The sequence below is a fragment of the Tupaia chinensis genome, unplaced genomic scaffold (assembly GCF_000334495.1).
Source record: "Tupaia chinensis unplaced genomic scaffold, TupChi_1.0 Scaffold141036_1, whole genome shotgun sequence".
Taxonomy (NCBI): Eukaryota; Metazoa; Chordata; class Mammalia; order Scandentia; family Tupaiidae; genus Tupaia; species Tupaia belangeri.
In genome coordinates, this window is record NW_006200903.1 from 47,395 (window position 1) to 53,702 (window position 6,308).

The following is a 6,308-nucleotide window of genomic DNA, read 5'->3' on the forward strand; positions in this document are numbered from 1 at the left end:
GGGGGGGTATGAGATGCGAGGGTCCAGCTCTCACCACCTGCTTAGGTCTAGATAAGGGCTCTCAGCTAAGGATTTGGATGACCTTGCCTCGGAGGTGCTGGGCCCTCCCGTTTTCCACTTATCTGAGAGTTCCCAGACTCCTGGTTCCCGTCCTTGAGGCCCTAACAAAGTGGGCTCCGTCCCTGAAGACTCAACAGGGTAGTGATTAAGCTAACTTCCCCAGCATTCCCTAACATGGCGGTGATTTTGCTAATTCGGCCTAACACTGTCTCTCTGTCTCTCTCTGTCTGTCTGGCGAGCGCACGCTCCCTATAGCAAAAACCTCTTCAAAAAAAAAGGAAAGGAATATATCTGTCACTTGAACCTACAATATGACTGACTCATTTTGTGGTATTCCTTTTCTATACTTGACTAGTCTTTTACCTGGTAAATGCTGTTTCCAGTTCATTAAGGAAACACTACGTTTTGATAAAATGTAAAACATGTTGATTATTTATTATGGAGGAAGTTGCCTGTTTTGTGATAATTTCCTTTTTAGCATGAATTATTGGTCAACAGGTTTTTTTTTCTTTATACATTTAGGTAACTTGAACTAGATCAATATTTAGTTTCTTATTTGTGAGCATATGCTTAATATTTCAGGCTCTTCGGCTTTTAGTATATTGTATACCTATATTATAAGTGTCCTCTCCAGCTAAAAAATGACAGGTTAGATTGCTTGTCAGAATTATTAATGAGTCATATTGTAATAAAATTGAAAATGACCAATTGTTGATTCTAAGAGCCAAATATAAAAATGAAGAGAAGTAGCATTTGAACATTTTTGCTTTGTTGCCAAAGTAACCCCCACCGATAATACGGTGACTTTTCTAAAAACTGAAATTTCCAACTGACTATGAACTTTTTCTTTCTGTTTAGCAAAATAATTAGTAATAATCTTTGACTAGCTCTAAAGAAAACATTGTAAAATGTTGATAGTGTTATTTCCAATAAATTAATTATAAAAATAGCAGTCCTTTTTTTAAATTCCAACTGCTTTATAGAGATCCTTGGGTACTAATAAAAGATTATTTATAGTTTATTGTCATTAGAAGAGCATTTAAGATAGATATAGTTTGACTTTTCATGCATTATTGTATTGCAGATACATTAGAAGAAATTGTAGCCCAAATTTAAGATAAACAGTACGTATATTAAGGTGTCAAACAGCTGTTTTCATTCATTCTACAAATATCGCAGGAACAGTGAAAACTAAGGTAATAATTATGAGTGATAAGATCATCAGCCCTGAGATGACAACTGATGATAGGGGCTACTGAAAAAGAAAGTGTGTATAGAGGCAGGAATGTAAATACAGCTTGAAGCACACACACATTCTACATTCTAGCACTGGAGCTGTCTAACTCTTCCAGTGAGAGCTGTCAGGAAACTTAGGTTGTCAAGAAAGTCATGACATATTTTTTTCTGTATTTTTCTATGCAAAAATGCATTATGGCTTTCTAGATGGCCCAGTTAAAGCAAAATAAACAGAAAAATTATAAAGTATTCCTGCATATTATAAAAGGTACAGTTAAATTTCATTAAATAAATCTCTGGAGAGTGTGGTAGGCCCTGATTTTGTTTCATAAATGTTCTGTCTTCATTCTGAAAAACCAAATATGATCAGACTGTTATTAACATCTGTTGCTAACCAAAAGCAAAATGAATTTCTAAAATTATTTTGTTCTCAAGAAGTGTTATTCTTGTGAGAATAAATAAGATTTTTGGTGATAAAACAAACAAACAAAAAACAAAACAAAGAGACTTGTGAGTTTTATTTTATTTTATTTTTTTAGTATTTTTTATATTTATGTTCAATCACTGTGTATCATTACAGCATACCAAATGAATTTTCCCATCATGAATACTCTGCCTATCAGTCCAGTCAAAGACATTACCGTACACATTATCACCAACAGATTTCTTTCTATTTTGGGTTCCTTACATGTTTTGCTGCTGTTTCTCTGTGATTCCTTCCTTCTCACCCTCCCCCATTTCCCACCCTCCTCCCACATGGTCTCTGATATCATCATTAATCTCTCTGCTTTCATCCCTTCCAGTCATTCACATATATCATCATTACTCTCTCTGCTTTCATCCCTTCCAGTCATTCAGTTTCTGCCATAGAGTGCTGACATTCAGTATATATTGAGTGGGGGCATACAATGCCTCAATTTTGCAGTGTGGTTTTGCTTTGCTTAGCAGTAAATCTTCCATATTTGTACACTTTTTTATCAAATGCCAGAGTCTTATTTTTTTTTTTTTATATAGCTGAGTAGTATTCTGTAGTGTATATGTTCCACACCTTTTCAATCTATCCTTCTGTTGTGGTTAAGTTGATTCCATGTCTTAGCAATTGTGAGTAATGCTGCAATAAACATGGATGTGCAAATGTTTTTCCAACTGAGTGTTTTCCTATCCTTTGAGTAGATACCCATAAGTGGAACTGCTGTATCATATATATTTATAGGTCTTTGAGGATCCTCCATATTGTTTTCCACAGTGGCTGTACTGATTTACATTCCTGCCAACAGTGTAGGAGAGTTCCCTCTTCACCACAGTCTCTCCAGTACTTATCATTCTTTATTTTTTTAACCTTAGTCATTCTGACTGGGGTTAGGTCGTATCTCATTGTGGTTTGATTTGCATCTCCTTTATGATAAGAGATAGTGAACTTTTTATATGTTTTTTTGGTCATTTGTATGTCTTCCTTAGAGAGTTGTCTGTTCAGCTCATTTACCCATCTTTTAATTGGGTTGATTCTTTTGTTGGGGGAGGGTGTGTGTAAGCTGTTTGGGTTCCCTGTATATCCTGGCACAGTCTTTTATCTGAGGGAAAGTTAGAAAATACATTTTCCCATTCCAAGGGTTGTCTATTCACTATAATTATTGTTTCTTTTGCTGTGCAGAAACTTTTTAAATAATCTCCAAAACAGACAAGTGGAATGACATCAGATTAAAAATCTTCAGCATAGATCGAGAAACAATACATATACATTTTAGAGCGGGGCACATTTGCCCTCAATTAGGGGTGAGGAACATGGTCACTACTGGGATATTCTCTTAGCTCCAAGCTTTGTAGAAATCATGGTTGAGACAAACATAACAAACTTCTCTAAGAAAATGTCATTGTGTCACTGTGAGGATTGCAGAATAATTTTGGCTTTTCTCCAGAGGTAAGTGACTGGAGCCAGGCTGTCTGGAGTGACTTTTGTACTTTCGCAATCAGCAGCAGCATCAAGCATAACAATGTTGCATTATTGGAAATCCTGGGAGAGATCCCATGTCTTTAGAGATAGACTGTGTGTATCCTCCTGGCCCTGTATGGCTGGGATTAAAAATTTCCCAGAATTTAAATATTTAATGTTTTTTCATGTTTTCAATTCCTGGATCTCTCTTGTGTCCTGACTTGTCACCCACATGAGTACACCACATTGTTCTTCCCTTCCCCCGGTTACCATGTGCATGAAAAGCTGGACAGTCAATACTTGTATCTTTGGGGTACACCAGTCTGACAGTTAGTTGGTGTCCTTTTCTAGTTTGAGAGCAGTTTTTTTCCCCCAAAACTATCCTTTACACATTGCAACAAAAGACTGAATTTTGATTATGGGAATAATTTTATATGCATTCCCCAATTTGTTGTTTCATTTCAGTGGTTATTGGGTGTTAGTGGTAATGGAGAATGCATTAAGAGAAGTGAGAAAGGGGCAAGGTAAGAATGACTCTACGGAATGGTCTGTAGAGATGCCAAGTTTTAGCATTTTAAAATGAAACTGGAAGAATTCTGAGTTTTCTAGATTGTTCTTTTCTTCCTTGCTCCATTTTCTGTACTCAGCATCTCAGTGACCACAGACTGCTTGACAAGGGGAAGAACTAGAGTAAGTGCTACTAGATATTGGGCAGAATAGGCCAAGGCCCGAAGTCTAAACACAGCCTTCGAGTGCTGTTGTGTGGTCAGGGCTTCAGCTATCATTGCTACGTGATCCAAGGAGCATACAAAGCCTCTCACTGGGGAGAGTCACAGGAGACTTCCAGGATTACACAGGGACAGGGAACAATAGCTGTGCTTTATTGTGCTCGAGTGCTATAATGACATTCCTAGAATGGATGGTTAAAACAACAGATTTTTATTTCTCATAGTTCTGGATTTGGAAGCTGAAGATCAAGTACAAGCAGACTTAATATCTGAAGAAGTTTCTCTTTCTGACTTGCAGATTTTTGCCTTCTCATGTGTTCTCACAGTGGAGAGAAAGCAAAATTTTGTCTTTCTTCTTCTTTTTATATGGACACTAATCTCATCAGGAGGTTCCCACTCCCATGATCTTGTCTAAACCTAGTTAACTCCCATAAGCCCCTTTCCCAAAACCATAACATGGGATTAGGGCTCCCACTATGACTTTGGTCTTTAACAGACAGTCATGAGGCATTAAATGCATCAGAGAGATTCAAGCCTCTGCTGACCCCAGGAACTTTGAGGGACTGGACCACAGATTTAACTGTGGACAACGCCTCCCCCTCTTGCTCTTTCCTCCCTCACAACACACATTCCTCTCTAGTGCTAACTCATCCCCAGAATAGAAATGCTTCTTCTATATCTTGGGACTCTCACAGTTGCTTCGATCTGATTTTACCTCAAGCTCACTTTGCCAAAGGAATGGACTCCCCAGAAAAAAAAAAAAAAAAAGAAAAGAAAAGAAAAAGAAAATTAGTACTCCTGGAGAGACCAACAGGCAGAAAAATAGAAGTCACCAAACTCTATTTATTCTGAGTGATTTTCCAACCACATACATGGAACCGCAATAGTTCAGTGGAAGAAGCTACAGGTCTGAGCCTCTAGATTCTCAAGCTCAGTTGCTTGACTTTGACTATTTTTATCCGAAACTCACACCCTTTCTTCTTCCTTCTCTTGACTCCAGCTTCATCTTTCCATTTTATACCTCTTCTGCATCACATCTAGATGGAGCCCAGAGCTGATTTCTTGCTTGCCCAACTCAGCGTTGTGCACCTCCCTCCTCATATGCTTTTGTCCTTATAACGTGGGACATGGAAGGGCTGTTAGTGCTGGCGTCTGGTTCTCATGCTTTACTTCCTTGCTAATAGTTTGCTTTGGCCTTTTCCTTTATGATACAACTAAATCCGGTTTTAAGAGTTTTTGTCCTGTCTGGAGCTGTCACTAGGTTCATGTACCTACTATTTGAACAGAATACTAACCTGTTTCTAGGCTTTCAGTTTTAAGCAAATTTCTGTGTCTTTTGACTAAAATTTTGCTGCTTCTATTCTAGGCTTTGTTGTCTGGTTTTAAGAGTTCAGAATACTAACCTGTTTCCAGGCTTTAAGTTTTAAGCAAATTTCCTTACCAATTCAAAACTGCTTTCTTGAAATTACCAGCTGAATTTGCTATTGAAAGTAGATAGATTATTTAAGAAATTGTGTGATCACTAAAATGTGGGGGGGGAAGGAATGGAAGATAAATGTAGACACCAGAAAAGAGGGTGGGAAAGGGCAGAGGGTCAGACATAATGAAAAAATGATTGATGATAATATACATGATTAAGCCACTATGCAGTATATTCTGGAAGGAAAACCACATTTGTGTGATGATAATTAGGTGATGAATGTAAATTAATTAATTAAAAAAAAAGTTTCAGGAGGAAAAAAATCACGAAAACTGTTTTTCTTGAAATTAAAAAAAAATCCATATTTGATGACTGCAGTAAGCTATATAGCCCCAGCTAGGTGCTACTTTATAGTATGTTCATTCTACTCACTGAGGTTTATGCCTAAATTCAGACTTGTGTTCATGGGTATGTATATATCAGCTGTGCTTGCTACTGGAAATATTTAGATTCATTAAGCTTATTAGTGAATAAATAAAATGGGAAAAGACATAGAAAGCAACCATGGATACCAGAGACAGTGTGGGAGGAGGGTGGGACATGGCAGAGGGTGAGAGATAGGGAATCAAGGATGGTAAAAAAGGCAAAATATACAGGAAACAAGAAATGAACAATTATTTGTTGACAATAACACGTATGTTGATGTGTCTGATTTAGCCAATATGCAGTGTACTCTGGATGGGAAATCTCATTTTGTATGCTGTAATGATGTACAGTGAATCAATGTAAGTAAATAAATTAAAAAAACAAACAAACAAAAAACAAAAAAAAATTAAGCAAAACATGAAACATTTTTTTTTCTCTTCTTTTCTTCTTCTTCTTCTTCTTCTTCTTTTCCTTCTTTTTTACTTCAACTACTTTATTTGGAGGTGAT